This window comes from Stigmatopora argus, chromosome 18 (assembly GCF_051989625.1).
Source record: "Stigmatopora argus isolate UIUO_Sarg chromosome 18, RoL_Sarg_1.0, whole genome shotgun sequence".
Taxonomy (NCBI): domain Eukaryota; kingdom Metazoa; phylum Chordata; class Actinopteri; order Syngnathiformes; family Syngnathidae; genus Stigmatopora; species Stigmatopora argus.
This window is the reverse complement of record NC_135404.1, coordinates 1,586,122-1,605,316: the sequence shown is the minus strand read 5'-3', so window position 1 is coordinate 1,605,316 and position 19,195 is coordinate 1,586,122. Positions and strand designations below refer to the sequence as shown.

At 44.0% G+C, this 19,195-nt stretch overlaps 1 protein-coding gene across 5 annotated transcripts in view; it reads left to right on the top strand.

The window, feature by feature from the left end:
* Positions 1–8,481: 8,481 nt before the first annotated feature.
* tmem94 (transmembrane protein 94) overlaps positions 8,482–19,195 on the top strand; it is a 201,013-nt gene continuing 190,299 nt past the window's right edge. For all 5 annotated transcript variants that reach the window (XM_077625143.1, XM_077625142.1, XM_077625141.1 and 2 more), the window contains exon 1: positions 8,482–8,617. The gene's annotated coding sequence lies outside the window, so the exon portion shown is untranslated. The remainder of the gene's footprint in view (positions 8,618–19,195) is intronic.

Below are 19,195 nucleotides of genomic sequence, written 5' to 3'. Positions count from 1 at the left end.
TTTCCACTGCCTCACCATCTACAATCACAGGCAGTCGAGCCCAGAACTGAAAAATAAGAGGGTTTAAATAAGGACAGGAAGTGGATCTTGATTGGAGGATGGATGATTGGGAAGTAGTCACAGCTGTGTTGGCCTGGGCAGGGCTTTGCCACAGGGGTGGAGCCACAACTCCATGTACCTGCAGAAGAAAAAAAACACAAAACACAACCTCCTACAGAATGTATACTCAGGCTGACAGCCGTAACAGCCATCCAGAAATCTTGCTTGTTTGTAGGTGACCAAATACTTATTTTCCACTCTAATTTGGAAATAAATTCTTTAAAAATCAAATAATGTGATTTTCTGTTGTTTTTTCCAAGGTCTTTCTCTCATAGTTGAGGTTTACCCATGTTGACAATTACAGGCCTCTCTAATCTTTTCAAGTAGGAGAACTTGCACAATTGGTGGTTGACTAAATACTTATTTGCTGCACTGTATCTTCTCTGCACATCCAGTAAGTATTGGCCACTGCTGTTGTCAGTACGCCTAGGAATCGAAGGTACGGTATTGTCATTGTTATATTCTGGCAGGATTGATCAATTGGGCATGGATTCTCATACCATACTGACAATGCGACAAAAATAGGGGTCATATCTGCATGTGGGAACCAAGATAACACCCAAGTTACATTACATTTTACTGTTGTATTACCCACATGAACTCCTTGCTGCCCTTCACTATGAAACCCACCACTTGCGAAACATTCATATTCTGCATCTCTATCAACTTCATATTTTGTGGGAGGGCCCTCTAGGGCCGTTGTGAGCCCATAATCGCTACACACATTAGTTTTGTCACATACCCGCACCTGGTTCATCAACTGGTGTGTTTTCTTTGAGCTATAAATCAGTCTGCATTGGATAGTGCACAGTGGTAGTGAGAAACCTCTGATCCCTTTATATTCCTGTCCCCCCTGTCCCCTTTTGCACATTTGCCTCTGTTCTTCTGCATGTTTTAAAACTATTTCTATCTGGGATCACAATAGGCAATTCCGTTGGGGCCACTGAACATGCTATACATTGTTCACTCGTCATTTCTCTAATCTTATACCAAATCCATCTATACCATCTATTATCCTTTGCTCCTTCCCACCCGCTTTCTCAGTCTGGTTCAAAACGTTTTGGCCTAGCTTCACCAAAAATGGGAACGGCAACATGGTCTGGGTCCTTTCCTGTCACATCATGCCTATAGTCGTCATAAACTGCGGTCGGCTCAGTTGTTGGCGCTGTTACCAGCACTGAAGTCACTGCCGAAGTCATTCTCATATTAGATGGATATATTTTGGTAGGCACACCATTTGCTCCTTTTGTGGTAAGCACATTCTGTGCCCCTGCTTTAGGTTGCTGAGTGGTATTAGCTGTAGCTCGCATAGTGTTTTCGGCCTGAAGTAGCTTCAATGTACACCTTATTGGCCGCATTGGTAACTGCGGCCCTGTTTGATCATCAAAATCATTTAATAATAATAATAATAATAATAATAATCGGACATAGGCCATGTCGTCATTACCACAACACAAAAAAGCCTACTTGTCATCACACGCGCTGGCCTTTTTGTCTGCCGCCGTGCTTCCAGCGTACCACACTGTGATGCCGTACGCCAGGATGCTCTCTACAGTGGTTCTATAGAAGGTTCTCAGAAGATTGGAGCCCAAGTTGTTCTTCCTGAGCACCCTGAGGAAATGGAGTCGTGTCTGAGCCTTCTTCACCACTGCCGTGGTGTTTGTAGACCATGAGAGCTTGTCCGTGACGTGGACCCCCAGGAATTTAAAGGACTGGACCCTGTCTACACATACTCCATTTATGAGGAGTGGGGCCAGATCTGTGCCGTGTTTGCGAAAGTCCAAGATTATTTCTTTAGTTTTCGTGGTGTTCAGCGTGAGATTAGCACAGAGATTCTTCGTCTCCCATTTGATTCCCTTCTGACCCTTCAACTATCAAGAGGAAGGCATAGTTCGCCATCCTCCACTGTGGCTCTAGCCTTACACCCACTTCCCAACGTCGGGTTTCTGCAGTATCAGTATCGTACACTGTCCTGATCCCCACTCTGAGGGTTTTTGATCTGGTGTTTTTCCCTCATAACTGCTGGTCCAACACTGACACCGTGTTAGGGTTATTAGTCTTACATTATTATATATTTGCTCACAATGAAGAACACTTTGCTTTACTTAGCTTATTAACATTAGAAAAGTTATTATAGTACATCTGCTTGCAACAAAGTAAATGCTTTGCTCCTTAGTTAGACCAAACAACAGGAAGGTCGAATCCTCTTGGACTGCTGGAATGTGGAGAAGAACCTTTGAGCTTAATTTGTTTTGACAGCTAAGACATCAATTGAAACGGGCCCTTGACTATTTGAAGTCTCACTCCTGTTTCCCACCCCTCCCTTGAGAGCCGAGACGTCCATTGTAACGAGGGCAGGGGTGGGCAAACTTTTTGACTTGCGAGCCAGAATGGATACTAAAATTTGACAGAGGGGCCGGGCCAGGAGCATTTGGACAAGCAATGTAATTTATCAAACCTGGGGATTGAAATGTAAGAAAAAAGACACAATTGAAGGTGAAAATTTATTTTCAAATTTATTTTCAACATTAAGAACATATTTAATTCAACGAAAGAAAGCAGTCTTTAAATTGGGAGTGATGAGTGGCATGTTAATTAAGCTACTGTACGGGGTGAGGTAACATGAAAAGACGTTGGGCGGTGATCTGCCTCCTACTGGCTGACTGAAGGTAAGTGAGAGACAGTGAGAGGTAAGTGATCCGCTCGGGGGTGATGCGATGTATCCATCACGGCAGAATGCCAACGAGTCTGAAATTATCACTTATTTGGGTCTTTGCCGGGAAAACACACCTTATGGAGAAGCACTACCAATTTCGTCATACGCAGCTGGGTATGATGACAATTAGGCTTTTCTCGAGTCAATGATGATGAAAAAGCCTACCGTAATTACTCGAATATAACGCGCACTCGAAAATAACACGCAGGTAATTTTGGGCCAAAAAAATCTGGAAAAACGCAGTACTCGAATATAGTGCGCACCTAAAATTTCCCGCTGACGAAAATCAGAAATCTTACCTTTTTTTCTTCGTTTCACGATTGTTTTGTTCAAAACCGGATAGAGAAATCTTCAGGTACGAGCGTGTCGAGTGTCGTGCAGTTGGGAGTTATGCGTTTGAATTTTAGGGCAATAGATGATACACAGAGTGGACAAACATATCATGTAGACATGTTATGTTGCAATACCTTTTAGACTTCCTTGAACATTGACTACATTTCAATTGACAATACCATGTTTTAATTCAAATATCTATTGTCATTCTCAAACAAGAAAAGGAACATACAAATTGAATAAATAAATGATTTGAAGATATGCACAATGGAAAAGACTATCACATGTAACAAGGGAATGTACTGCCCCCCGCTGGACATATTTTTAAATACAAGTACGTACTACACTACAATGTAGTATTCTACTTTCCAGCTTATTAATGCAGGATTGTGATGTTTGTGAGGCTTGACGATCTTTAATATGCGTGTATTTTGAATTCAAAGTTGGAAATTGCACAATGTCCGTGCGTCAAAGTGAGTTTGACAATGCTTTTTTCGATCGAAAATTTGTAATTTATTTTAGTTATTGATTATAACACGCACCCCCAACTATTGGAATTAATTATATAGCAAAAATATGCGTGTTATATTCGAGTAATTACGGTATGTCCGATTATTATTATTATTACTGCTGCTGTGCGTACATGTGCAAGTTGCTATTTTTAACACAGTCGAGAAACTCACATTTCAGTGGCAGTGTTGTTGTTCTCCCTTTTTTGCCACTGCATCAAAATCTGGAGTTAGTTTCGTGGTGGGGCAATTCTCAAAATAGATCTGAGGTGTTGGTCAGTTAACCGGGATCTGTGACGGGCTTTATTAAAGATCATGACGCTGAAAGTCTGCTTACACACGTAAGTCGAGCCAAACAATGCCAGATCTTCTGTGCTGTCCTCCGGAGGTTTGGAAACGTGGCTTCATTAAGTGAGGCGTAAAAGTCATTCAGTTTAAAAGATTTGAACTTCTCTTTTGAGACGGAGCCAGACTGAAGATCGATCAGCTCCAATTGCACCTCATGTGGTGCTGTTTCGGGGTCTTGTGACAGGGGACAGGACACCAGCTGAAGTGACTTCTCATTTTTTTCAAAATCAGTGAAACGACGACATAAATTTCTGTGCATGTCGTCCAGTAATTTGCAGTATTTCTTCACATCTTGGGCCTTCTGCATGGCCAGTGTGGGGAAATGAGCGAAAGATTTGTTTGAAATTTGCCTGGAGAATAAAATCAACTTGGATTTGAAGGCTTTCACATTTGTGTACATGTCACGCGCAAGCTGATCTTTCCCCTGCAGCTTAACGTTCAGCTCATTCATATAATAATAATCGGACATAAGCCCTGTCGTCATTATGAACAACACAAAAAGCCTACTTGTCATCACACGCAGAAACTGCGTGTGACGAAATTGGTGGTGCTTCTCCATAAGCTGCGTTTACTCGGCAAAAGACCTAAATAAGTGCATGCTTTTCCCGCACCAACTGGGAACTTTTTGTACACGACAACCTCCAGGACTACACGGACTCTGTACTTTCTTACATAAAAAACTGCATCGACAACGTCACTATAGATAAACGAATACGGGTTTTTCCTAACCAAAAACCCTGGATGACCAATGAGACACAGGCACTCATCAAATGCCGTAATTCCGCCTTTAGATCAGGGGACAAGATAAAATATAGCGCTGCCAGAGCTGAGCTGAAAAGAGGCATTAAAAAGGCCAAGGCAGCATATACCAAAAAAATTGAGGAGCACTTCACAGAAAATAACCCAAAGAAGATGTGGCAAGGAATACGACATATTACCAACCACAATAACAATAATATGTCTGTTAATGCAGATGCCTCACTAGCGGAGAATTTGAAACGTTTCTTTGCCCGCTTTGAGACTGACAAATCAGACCCAGTCTCAACACCCCCCCACCACCCTGCAGCAATACACTGACGTTCCGGGAACAGGAAGTGAGACTGGTAATGCGGTCTGTGAACACCAGGAAGGCTGCGGGCCCAGACGGAGTACCTGGGAAGGTGCTCAAAGCCTGTGCTGACCAGCTGGCTGGAGTCTTCACAAATATTTTCAATTGTTCCCTGCAACTATCCATCATTCCATCTTGTCTGAAATCTGCCACCATCATCCCTGTCCCCAAAAAGCCAACCATTGGCAGCATGAATGATTACAGGCCTGTTGCCCTCACGCCTGTGATCATGAAGTGCTTTGAAAAGTTGGTAGCCCGCCATATCAGGAATACAATCTCTCCCTCAATTGACCCTCACCAGTTTGCTTATAGAGCAAACAGGTCCACTGATGATGCTATTGCCATTGCTCTTCATACAGCACTGAGCCATCTGGAACACCCTGGGAACTACGTGAGGATGCTCTTCATTGACTACAGCTCAGCCTTCAATACCATAAAACCGGACATTCTGACTGACAAACTCTCCCACCTTGGACTATCCTCTTCAATCTGCTGCTGGATAAAGGACTTCTTGACCAACCGACCACAGACTGTTAGACTTGGTCCCCACCTCTCTTCCTCCATTACACTAAGCACTGGCTCCCCTCAAGGCTGTGTACTGAGTCCTCTTCTGTACTCCGTGTACACCTACGACTGTACACCCACCCACCAGTCTAACGCCATCATCAAATTCGCTGACGACACCACTGTGGTCGGACTCATCTCAGGAGGGGATGAGTCGGCTTACAGAGATGAGGTCAACAATTTGTCTTCGTGGTGCTCGGTGAACAATCTCACACTGAACACCACGAAAACTAAAGAAATTATCTTAGACTTTCGCAAACACGGCACAGATCTGGCCCCACTCCTCATAAATGGAGTATGTGTAGACAGGGTCCAGTCGTTTAAATTCCTGGGGGTCCACGTCACGGACAAGCTCTCATGGTCTACAAACACCACGGCAGTGGTGAAGAAGGCTCAGACACGACTCCATTTCCTCAGGGTACTTAGGAAGAACAACAACATGAAACAGACTTATGGTTGATCTAAAGTTTAGATCTTCCTCACTTTCACTGACAACATGTGTGGTATGTTGTATAGGGCAATGATCACTTCTCTTGGTTAGGCGACCACGTAATTTCCACACATAATCTTTATCTTTGTCCCGTCTGGGGACACAAAAATTAACATACTCTCGGTTGCTTCCCAAATTAACTGTGATGTGGTTTTCATCATTGGTCCCAAATCTTTTGACACAAACCCCTCATTTACCAGCAAGATTATGTGTGGTGAGGAGTTAGGCACATTATACTACCGTGCCAAAAATGGGTTTGATTCAACATTTAAGGCAGCACCCTCCTCCCCAATTGCTATATACTGAGTGGTCATTGGCACGAACAGGTCTCTGGTTTGTGTTTCCCATTCTCCTTCAAATGTTTTACTGCAAGACGGACCACAGTATTTTGTGCAATGGTATTCAGACCGTCACTTTGTAGCTTTTGGAATTTGTGTTAGAATGTACTTTTCCCACTTATCGATGGCCTGGAGCAGTGGTTCAGATACATGAACAGAACATTTAGACAATACAGACCAGTCTGGGCCCCCTCTCCTTCCACCCTTCAGTGGCTTCCGGGTCTCAGAGAGGGCCCCCTTCAGTGGCTTCCGGGTCTCAGAGAGGGCCTCCCTTCAGTGGCTTCCGGGTCTCAGAGAGGGCCCCCTTCAGTGGCTTCCGGGTTGCCGAGAGAGCTTCTCTCAAGGCACGCCCACTTTTAAGACTATATGCAAATGAACAAGTGGCTGTAACTCAAGTCATCTCCTGTTCCAAGGAGATGAGTTGAGAACAAAAAGGTGTGAACTCCTCCTTGCTCATCACAATAGCAAGGAACAGAGCAACCATTCCGTCTCCTTTTGGGGCCCCCTGCTTGGGTAACTGAATTAGTTATGCCGCCCTTCACAATCACATCTGACGTCTAAGCACAGTATAGTGAGACAGTGAAGGACATCTGCCGTCCTTTGCCATCGTCTCGGCACCGTTTAGTATCTTTCTCGAGAGGTCAATCCCCAGCGCTTACGTAAGCACATGCTGCTATCTGCGACTCCCCGGCGCCTGCACAACCTGGGTCAAATCCCACAATAACGGGACCTGGTGGACATTAAAACCCAAGTGGAGAAGGTGCATGAGTCTGTCGAGTTCTATGCTGATTTACAGGTGCTTGGACATTGTCACGGCAGTTGGGGAAGCCTCGTAAACTTGATGCCCAGAAAAATTGAGAACCAACATCCTTTGTGGTTCCTAGCTGGAACTGTAGACAGGAACCGACCAGCAGCTGACAGAGCAAAGATGTGTCTGACCTGAATGTTGTTTATGTTTCCTGGGATGAAAATCTTGACCAATTTCACTTGCTTTTTGATTCCTTCCATTTAAATCATATACTTAAAACAGTTTTAGTGAAGCTGATGAATTTGGTTTTACTTTCCAATGTGTAAAAATGATTAAAGTTCTTATTCTATACATATCGTAAGATTTTATATTTCTGAGTTGATCTGATTGCAGTTATGAGGACCCAAGAGAAGATGGCACCGAAGGAGGGGTTATTTGTTCATACTGCAAAGCAATAGGACAAGGACAGGTTGGTAACCCAGTGGTCCCCAAACTATTCCAGAAAGGGCCACAGTGGGTGCGGGTTTTCGTTCCAACCTGTAAGAGTAACCTTTCCACCAATCTGGTATCCTAGATGTGCAATCAGTGGATTGCAGTCAGGTGCTTCTTTTTTCAGCAGAAACCTCATTGGTTAAACTGTTTGTGTTGGATTGGTTGGAACAAACACCTGCACCCACAGTGGCCGCCAAGGACCAGTTTGGAGACCTCTGTAGCAGACTCAAGATCAGTAAAAGCACAAGAATGGACAGATCATAGAAAACCTGAGCCACGCAATTTGCCTGGAGGCCAGAGGAGACGCCTGTTGATCCAGATCCGCTCCATACTACGGCCTCTTTGCACATCACATTCTCAAAGAAGACTCTTGATGTGGCATGGACTGTTTAACTCTCAACTTGTGATGTGGCATGGAGTGAATAAAGTTATCTAATCTAATCTAATTTCCAGTGAGGAGGAAGATGAGATGAAAGATATTGTTATTGTGATCAATAGCTATGATAATAATGGATTTAATACAATTAATAAATGATAATGATATTCTCTCTTCTGACGTGACCTAAAATTTCAAATGTTTGTATTGCTCACGTATGCACCGGCTGAACGTTACGGGCGCTCCCCAGACACAAATATGAATTTCCCGGGAAACAATGTGATTCGCTGACACGTCTGTGACGTACTACGCCGGTAAGAAATGGTCACGTGATTGATGCTGGTGTGACGCAGAGGAAGAAGACGTTGTTATCCAATCAGGACACTCAAGCATGAATAGTGCTTTGCAACATGGCGCTTAAAACCTAGTTGCTTTAACGAGCTAATGACAGAGTAGTTATAAATTATACTTTCAAGTTGGGTGCAGTAATCGATGGGTAAGTTAACAAACTTGTATTGTTATTCGAATGTTTTTAAGCTCTTGTTTATTGCGATCGCACTCGAACCCGTGTTTTCATGTGTTTAAAGTGACATTGGGGACTTCTTAAAGTGATGATGGAAAAGAACAATAATGTAATAATGTATAGATTTATATTTTTTCATGTTAGGATGTTGTTCGAGGATCTTTCTCCCATCTAACATCTCATTTTCTGAACTGCTTCATCCTCATTAGGGTCGTGGGGTAGTGGGTTGGTGTGAATAGAAATTCTCCCCCATCTCTCATCTAATTTTCTGAACTGCTTCACCCTCATAAGGGTCGCGTTGGGTGGTGGGTGGTTGTAAACTAGAAATTCTCCCCCCATTTCTCATCTCATTTTCTGAACTGCTTCATCCTCATTAGGGTGGCGGGGTGTGTTGGAGCCTATCCCAGCTGACTTCGGGCCAGAGGCGGGGGACACCCTGAATCGGTGGTCAGCCAATCGCAGGGCACAATGAGGCAGACAACCATGCGCACTCACACCCATACCTAGGGGCAATTTAGATTGTCCAATCAGCCTACCATGCATGTTTTTGGAATGTAGGAGGAAACCCACGCAGGCCTGGGGAGAATATGCAAACTCCACACAGGTGGATGTGACCTGGATTTGAACCCGGGACCCCTGAGCTGTGAGGCCGACGCGTTAACCACTCGCTCCACCGGGCCGCGAATTAGAAAATTCAGTTTCTAAATGATGATTTCATTTACCAAGACAGAAAAAAATTACAACCTTGTCTAGCCCTCTGTGAAAAAGTAATTGCCCGCTGAACCTAATAACAGGTTGTGCCACCCTTGGCAGCAATAACTGAAATCAAGCGTTTACGATAATTTGTGATTAGTCTTACACAATGCTTGGGAGGAATTTTGGCCCACTCTTCTTTGCAGAACTGTTCTAATTCTGCATTATTAGGGGTTTTTTATATAGCATGAACAGCCCGTTTCAGATCACACCACAGTATTTCAATAGGATTTAAATCCGGACTTTGACTTGGCCACTCCAAAACCTTAACTTTTTTGTTAGCCATTCAGAGGTCGACCTGCTGGTGCGCTTTGGATCGTTGTCATGCTCCAAGAGCACTGGAGTTTTAGTGCATAAACAACTGAAGGCCGGACGTTTTCCTTCAAAATTAGTTGGTTGACACCAGAATTCATTCTTGCTTCAATTACAGCATGTTGTCCTGGTCCTTAGGTAGCAAAGCAGTCCCAGACCATCACAATGCCACCACCATGTGTCACTGTTGGTATTGTGTTCTTTTGGTTCAATGCTGTGCCATTTTTTTCACCAAATGTAACGGGCCGCACGCCTTCCATTAAGGCTCATCAGTCCACAGAATGTTCTTCCAAAAGTGTGGAGGATCATCAAGATGTTTTTTTGGAAAACATACGATGAGACTTTATATTCTTTTTGGATAGCAATGGTTTTCACCTTGGAACTCTGCCATGGATGCCAGCATTGGTCCGTGTTTTTAGTCGAGTCATCAACATTGCTCTTTACTGAGGCCAGCGAGGCCTGCAGTTCTTTCGATGTTTTTCTAGGTTCTTTTGTGACCTCCTAACTCAGTCGTCGCACTCTTGGAGTAATTTTAGCTGGCCGACCCCTCCGGGGAAGGTTTGCACTTGTTCCCAGTTCTCTCCATTTGTGGATAATGGCTCTGACAGTGGTTTGCTGGAGCCCCCAAACCATATCTTTGTAACCTATTCTAGACTGATAACTTTTTTTTTTGCATTTCTTCTTGAATTTCTTTGGATCGTGGCATGATGCTCTGATCTTGTAGCCTACTTCGCTAATGCATTTTACGTATTTAAGTGTTTTCTTGATTCAACACTTGGTGGTTATCAGGTGTGGGTGTGGCTTCTGAAATTGAACTCAGCTTTCCTACAATTGTGATGAAGCACAGTTATTTTGTGATTTGACAAAGGGGCGATTACTTTTTCTCAGAGGGCCAGATAAGTTTGGATTTTTCTTGTTGAATAATATCATCATTTAAAAACTGCATTTTCTCTTTCCTATCCCTTTCTAGATTCTTCACAGAATAAAAGTCATAAAATAAATAAACGCACTATTTATGAAATAAATAATAATCAAATAACACTCTGCATACCTGTCAACCTCTGCCGATAACTGCCCTTATAAATGATTATGATTCCCCTTATAAACCCCCCAAAAACCTTACAAACACCGTACGACTCGTACGGTGTTTGTAAGGTTTTTTGGGGGTTTGTAAGGGGAATCATAATCATTTATAAGGGCAGTTATCGGCAGAGGTTGACAGGTATGCTCTATGGGTTCTTCATGGAAAAAAGTCCATGGAACATAAACTTTCTGTTGTGCTGTGCTTAATAGGTCCAAGTTCCGCTAAGTTTTCAGAGCAAAATCTCTTACTTATAAATGACTCTTATGAACAGTCTCTCAAAGTTCTTGTGTTCCTTCCTTATAATCTTTTTGTAGGTTCCAGTAGGCTTGTAGACATCGCTGCTTGCAGCTCTCTCATCAACTTCCCTGTGAAAACCACAAACCAAGCAGGCTGAGAAACTGAACTAAGTGATGCAGCACCTACACAGCACAATCAGTACCACTACCAGTGTGGTTGTGGAGATTTAATCCCAGTAGATTTTATTATGATTATATTTGTTTATACTCAGAATGACTAATTCAAGCCAGAAAAATGAGTTTACCTTTGTATGTTCATAATTGTGAACTGTGGGCCTGCTTCTGGCTGTTGAGAAGTTGAATATCAGGTTCCATACTAGTCACTGCCAGTCTCAAACAATGATGCAGATGTTCATCTGTCAATCATGATCTCATTGGATTTTTCAGCCGTTTCATGTGTGAAAAGGTTTGTTCGCAGATATACGTGTGGCCAAAAGTGTTGACATCTTCATTGCGTGTTGTCTGATGTTAGGGTACGTCCCGTTTGAGAGGTTGGCATAGAAGTCAATGAGACTGTTAGGCTTGAATGCGTCTTTTAGAACATCACAGTTCTGTAACTCGGCCAACTCAAACTGATAAGAAGGCTTGGCTTCATCAATGTCGGCAATAAATGGGTTCTGGAAAATACATATTTCTTATGCATAACCATGTAGTTCACGGAATTGCACACCGAACTCCGCCTTCAGCATTTCCAGTGTTTCCAAACACTTTTCAGCTGGAAACGGGACCAGTGGGTTCTCTGCAGAGAGGTTTTGTGTAGTAGGGAGATGAATGAAGCTGTGCTTTTTCACTTGTCACAAAAGCAGCTCTAGTTTCACCTCAAATGCTTTAATGTGGAAATACATGTCACAAATAAGTTTGGCCTTGTAGTTGCAAGTTGCAGCTGTTCAGTATTTCTGTCATGTCTGTTAAAAATGCGAGGTGGCACATCTCAAAGTTTGCACTAACTGCACGAATAAAACGAGCAGAATTTCATTTGGTGCGTAGACCTAGTAGCTAGAGTGGCCCCTGGTGGCGAGTTTCAGTGTGGATTTTTACATTTTTATAAACTTAAAAAAATATACAGACGCTCCCCTACTTACGAACATTCGAGTTACGAACAACGGTACATACGAACATGTCTGCAAATTGCGTTTATGTCGAAAAATGTTTGTAAGTTCGATTTTGTATTGCGCGCCTTTTTCTGAGTAGTGCTTCTGTCCGCCGCTAATACCGACGCCTGGCGCTGTGAGAGCTCAGCTCACCCTGCATCTACCTTCTTCTGCCCACTTCGTTGCAGTGCGGAAGTGTGTGAACGTATCTCCAGTGTGCAAAGAACCTTTTTCATTTTTATCATTAAATATCTTGTGCATCCATTATTCAATACAGTTGGTGAAAAGCGAAAGGCTTCTATTGAGGGAGGTGCAAGGAAGAGGCAAACATTTCATTTGAAATGAGTGGCAATAATAACGAAGCTTGATGCGCGTTGCACGGGAATACAACTTGAATCGTTCGACCGTCAGTACCATTTATAAACATAAAGATCGAGCAGCAGGACCCAAATATTGAACGTTGCACAAAGTTTGCAAATCAATTGAATGATGCCATACAGTGCTACCGCATCATTTATGATGAAAAAAAGAAAACTGAAATCGTCATTAGATAGCTTCTTTCGGCCAGTTTCTAGTAAATCTCTCTCTCTCTAATGTATGTATACAGTACTGAATGTATTCTCTCCATTTTATTAAAAAAAAATTTCAGTACAAACCAATGTGTGTTACTTATACAATCCTTAAACATACAAATGCACTTATATAAACCTTCAATATACTTATATAGGCCTTAAACATAAATTATAATACAAAATATAGCACTGAATAACTTACAAAAAAATTCAAATTATGAACAATCGCTCGGAACCTAACTCGTTCGTAAGTAGGGGAGCGTCTGTACATACAAATAATATCTAGTATATGTATATGTATTTTTTTACCCCTTCAGTGCTGAGTTCTTGTAGCAAGAGTGGCTTCTGGTGGTTTTATTTTCTTTTTATTAAGAGGGCCACATAAGAGATAGACATTCATGTTACATTCATTTTATATCATGTAATTATTGATTTTGATATGGGGATGAAAAGACCTGTGCAGTACGATGAGATGATTGTGATGGTGAGTGACACTGTACACTGGCAGCAAGCTTTTGTCCCTTTTTTAAAAATTGCTTGAGGATTCTGTGACTTGTAAATAAGGCCAGGCTTGAGCATGAATCCTGCAGCATTCCCACACATGACGAGAGGTAATCGATCTTTGTGAGCCTTGAACCCTGGCTTCTTTAGTTCGTCCTTGAACAGAAATGTTCAGGACGGCATTCTCTTCCGAAAGAAGCCTGCTTCATCCATGTTGAAGATTTGATCCGGGAGATAGCCATTTTCCTCAATAAGTTCAGGGAACACATCCTCAACATAATGCCCCGCAGCTGCTTCGCCTGCAAAGGCCACCTCTCCATATAACGACATGCTATGAAGGCCGAATCGCCACTTGAATTTCTTGAACCAACCCCTGCTGGCAACGAAAGTTGTACGTAGTCGTCGCGGGCTAGTCTGGCTTCAGGTACCAGGCTGGAGATCGTGTTCGTCTTCGTCGCCATTACCACCTTCAGGCACCATAACATCAGGTGTCTATCTCCTTGTGCCCTGCGATTGGCTGAACACCAAGTCAGGGTGGTGCCCGCAGTCATCTGGGATAGGCTCCAGCACCCCCTGCCAACATTGTGAGGATACGTGGTTTGGAAAATGAATGAATGAATGGTATTGTGGCTTAGTAAATAATTCTCATCTCATTTTCTGAACCGCTTTATTCTCATTAGGGTTGCGGGGGGGGGGGTGTTTTAGCCTATCCAAGCTGCCAGAGGCGGAGGACACCCTGAATCAGTGGCCAGCCAATCGCAGGGCACAAGGAGACGGACAACCATGCACTCTCACACCCATACCTAGGGGCAATTTAGAGTGTCCAATCAGCCTACCATGCATGTTTTTGGAATGTGGGAGGAAACCAGGGTACCTGCAGGAAGCCCACACAGGCCGGGTAGAACATGCAAACTCCACACAGATGGACGTGACCTGGATTTGAACCCAGGACCCCAGAGCTGTGAGGCCGACGTGCTATCCACTTGCTCCACCGGGCCGCTTTAGTAAATAATTTTCTTAAATGTTTTTCCATACATACCTACATTTGCATACATAATACAAAATTGGTATACTTTATAATTTTCATAAAGTTTAGGGGATAATAAAGATCAGTGAACAGATTTTGCTAATTCAATGTAAATTACGCCTATACTTACAAAAAATCCAAGTTATGACAAATTATCTGAAACCAATTAATTTAGTAATTAGAGGTATCCCAGTACTGTCCTTCACCACTTCGTGTCTTCGACATTGTTTTTTTTTAATATATAAAAAGTTCATAAGAATGTCAAAATCCACGCTGAAACTCGCGGAAGAAAATGCCAGAAGACAGGGGACTCAACTCAGTACCAAGGGAAAAAAAATGGCGGGCAGCAGGCGGTAGCCGTCATTTTTATCCACAAATAGAGCTTTCTGAACGGACAGCATGTGTCTGTGGACAGACGCAACTTCCCAAATATCCTCAGCTGTGTTCAAAACACGTTCAAAGCATTTGTCTGGGAGCCTCTGTGTGGGTGGATTATTTTTATTTTTTTAGAATTGCGAGCCCTGGGTGACCTTACGGCGGACGCCGTCACCTTTAACTGAAAATAGAACTCATTAAGCGGACACCGACGGCCGGGGGCCTTGGTGAAGGTCTATTTTTTTTAAATTATTTTTTCCCCACCCCCAGAAATGTGAGCCCTGGGTGACCTTACAGCAGACTGAAAAATAGCTTGCTCAGCGGATTTAACGGCCGGGAGCCTCGGGATTGCGGAGATGGACATTACATCTGCAAGACAACCATGTGAATTTTATTAATAACATTTGACGACCCCACATGCACTTAAAGACAACTTAGTGAACCACAGGATTTGTCTCAACCAAGACAATTACACCCGGCAACATAACCAGGTCTCAAGATGTCCTGCTGCAGTACTGGAATGCCAGCGGGTGAGCACGAATGTCAAATCAAATCAAATCGAAAGCCTTTATTGTCATCATACACAGCTGCGTATAACGAAATTGGTGGTGCTACTCCACAAAGTGCGTTTTCCCAGTAAAAAAACAAAAAAAAACTAATAGTAATATAAAAGTTTAAAAAGTCACATCTAGGCTAGGTAAATTCTAAAATATTGCACAATCTAAGATATTGCACATTGTTATTGCACACCCCAAAGTTATTGCACAGAAGGGAGTGTGTCGTGCTAACGCAAGTTCAGAGTCCTGATGGCTGTGGGAAAAAAACTATCCTTAAGTCTATTTGTCCGTGCTTTGTGAGACATGTAGCGTCTGCCAGAGGGCAGCAGCTGGAACAGGTTGTGACCAGGGTGGTATTGGTCCGTGACAATGTTCCTGGCTCTGCTGAGGTAGCGAGGGCTGGCAATGTCATCCAGTGAGGACAGAGAGCGGCCGGTGGTCTTCTGGGCAGTGTTGATCACTCTCTGCATGGCCTTTCTGTCTGCTGCCGTGCTTCCAGCGTACCACACTGTAATGCAGTATGCCAGGATGCTCTCCACAGTGGCGCTATAGAAGATTACCAGAAGCTTAGTGTCCAAGTTGTTCCTCCTGAGTACCCTCAGGAAATGGAGTCGTTTCTGGTGGGCCGTAGTGTTGGTAGACCAGGAGAGCTTGTTTGTGACGTGGACCCCCAGGAATTTGAAGGGCTGGACCCTGTCTACGCATACTCCATTTCTGAGGAGTGGGGCCAGATCTGTGCTGCATTTGCGAAAGTCCAGGATTATTTCTTTAGTTTTCGTGGCGTTTAGTGAGATTGTTCACCAAACACCACAAAGACAGTTTGTTGACCTCATCTCTGTAAGCAGACTCATCCCCCCTGACATGAGTCCGACCACAGTGGTGTCATCAGCAAATTTGATGATGGAGTTAGACTGGTGGGTCGATGTAGTCGTATTTGTACAGGGAGTACAGAAGAGGACTCCGTACACAGCCTTGAGGGGAGCCAGTGCTCAGTGTAATGGAGGAAGAGAGGTGGGGACCAAGTCTAAGAGTTTGTGGACGGTTGGTTAAGAAGTTCTTAATCCAGTAGCAGATGGAAGAGGATAGTCCAAGGTGGGAGAGTTTGTCAGCCAGAATGTCCGGTATTATAGTGTTGAAGGCTGAGCTATAGTCAATGGAATGCATCCTCACATAATTCCCATGGTGCTCCAGGTGGCTCAGTGCTGTGTGTAGAGCTATGGCGATGGCGTCCTCAGTGGACCTATTTGCTCTATAGGCAAACTGGTGAGGGTCAACTGAGGGAGGGATTGTATCCCTGATATGGCGGGCAACCAACTTTTCAAGGCACTTCATGATCACAGGCGTAAGTGCAACAGGCCTATAATCATTTAGGCTGTCAATGGTTGGCTTTTTAGGGACAGTGATAATGGTGGCAGATTTCAGGCAGGATGGGATGATGGATTGTTGCAGGGAACAATTGAATATCTTTGTGAAAACACCATCAGCTGGTCAGCACAGGCTTTGAACACCTTCCCAGGTACTCTGTCAGGGCCAGCAGCCTTCCTGGTGTTCACAGTGTGCAGTACCTGTCTCACTTCATGTTCCTGAAGTACTGCTGCAGGGTGGTGGTGGATGTGTTGAGACGGTACACGGTTGATTGGTCGCCGATCTTTTGGTCGCCGGTCTTTTGGTCGCCCGGAAGGTAAGTGATAATTACCATTTTAATCGTTGCTCAAATTCCCTAAATACAAACTGCGAATTACTATTCAGTCATACTTAATGCCCTAGTAATTATTAGGCTACAGAAAAGCTCCAAATTTCCCGGACTTTTATTGTTTTTTGTTGGAGAACTTGTTAAGACCCTGACTGACGTAGCTTCTTAAAGAGACAATGCATGTACATACAAACTCTTATACACTCAAGTCGGCTCAATGAAACTGCTCATGGCCATTGTTGGCTTTTATTGATGCGTAGACCGTGTTGTTTTACCTTGTTTTGTCCCCGGTCTTTTGGTCGCCCGTTGTCGCGGTCGGGGCGACCAAAAGACCGCGTCCAAAAGACCGGCGACCAAAAGACGGCGACCAAAAGACCGGCGACCAATCAACCGCACACGGTTGAGACTGGGTCTGATTTGTCAGTCTCAAAGCAGGCTAAGAAACGGTTCAGTTCCTCTGCTAGTGAGGCATCTGCGTTAACAGAGACATTATTGTCATTGTAATTGGTAATATGTTGTTTTCCCTGCCACATCTTCTTTGAGTTATTTCCTGTGAAGTGCTCCTCAATTTTCCTTGTATTAGTGCCTTGGCCATTTTAATGCCTCTCTTCAGCTATGCTCTGCCAGCGCTGTATTGTACCTTGTCCCCTGACCTAAGTAATAATAATAATCGGACATAGGCCCTGTCGTCATTATCACAACACAAAAAGCCTACTTGTCACCACACGCAGAAACTGCGTGTGACGAAATTGATGGTGCTTCTCCATAAGCTACGTTTACTCGACAAAAGACCTAAATAAGTGTAAGTTACGGTAATTTGGCATTCTGCTGTTGTGGATACAGGTCGCTTACCTCTCGCTTACCTCTCACTGTCTTTCACTTACCTTACTTCAGTCAGCTAGTAGGAGGCAGATCACCAGTCAGCTAGTAGGAGGCAGATCACCCAAACATCTTTTCATATTACCGCAGAAGGGAATGTGTGTTATGTTACCGCGAGTTTAGATTTCTGATGGATGTGGGGAAAAAACTGTCCTTAAGCCTATTTGTCCGTGCTTTGTGGGACCTATAGCGTCTGCCAGAGGGCAGCAGCTGGAACAGATTGTGACCCGGGTGGTAAGGGTCCCCTATGATGTTCTTGGCTCTGCTGAGGTAACGAGGGCTGGCAATGTCTTCCAGTGAGGGCAGAGAGCAGCCGACAATCCTCTGGGCAGTGTTTATCACTTTCTGCATGGCCTTTTTGTCTGCCGCCGTGCTTCCAGCGTACCACACTGTGATGCCGTACGCCAGGATGCTCTCTACAGTGGTTCTATAGATGGTTATCAGAAGCTTGGTGCCCAAGTTGTTCTTCCTAAGTACCCTGAGGAAATGGAGTCGTTTCTGAGCCTTCTTCACCACTGCCGTGATGTTTGTAGACCATGAGAGCTTATCCGTGACGTGGACCCCCAGGAATTTAAAGGACTGGACCCTGTCTACACATACTCCATTTATGAGGAGTGGGGCCAGATCTGTGCTGTGTTTGCGAAAGTCCAGGATTATTTCTTTAGTTTTCGTGGTGTTCAGTGTGAGATTGTTCACCGAGCACCACGAAGACAATTTGTTGACCTCATCTCTGTAAGCCGACTCATCCCCTCCTGAGATGAGTCCGACCACAGTGGTGTCGTCAGCGAATTTGATGATGGCGTTAGACTGGTGGGTGGGTGTACAGTCGTATGTGTACAGGGAGTACAGAAGAGGACTCAGTACACAGCCTTGAGGGGAGCCAGTGCTTAGTGTAATGGAGGAAGAGAGGTGGGGACCAAGTCTAACAGTCTGTGGTCGGTTGGTCAAGAAGTTCTTTATCCAGCAGCAGATTGAAGAGGATAGTCCAAGGTGGGAGAGTTTGTCAGTCAGAATGTCCGGTTTTATGGTGTTGAAGGCTGAGCTATAGTCAATGAAGAGCATCCTCACGTAGTTCCCATGGTGTTCCAGGTGGCTCAGTGCTGTATGAAGAGCAATGGCAATAGCATCATCAGTGGACCTGTTTGCTCTATAAGCAAACTGGTGAGGGTCAATTGAGGGAGGGATTGTATTCCTGATATGGCGGGCTACCAACTTTTCAAAGCACTTCATGATCACAGGCGTGAGGGCAACAGGCCTATAATCATTCATGCTGCCAATGGTTGGCTTTTTGGGGACAGGGATGATGGTGGCAGATTTCAGACAAGATGGAATGATGGATTGTTGCAGGGAACAATTGAAAATGTTTGTGAAGACTCCAGCCAGCTGGTCAGCACAGGCTTTGAGCACCTTC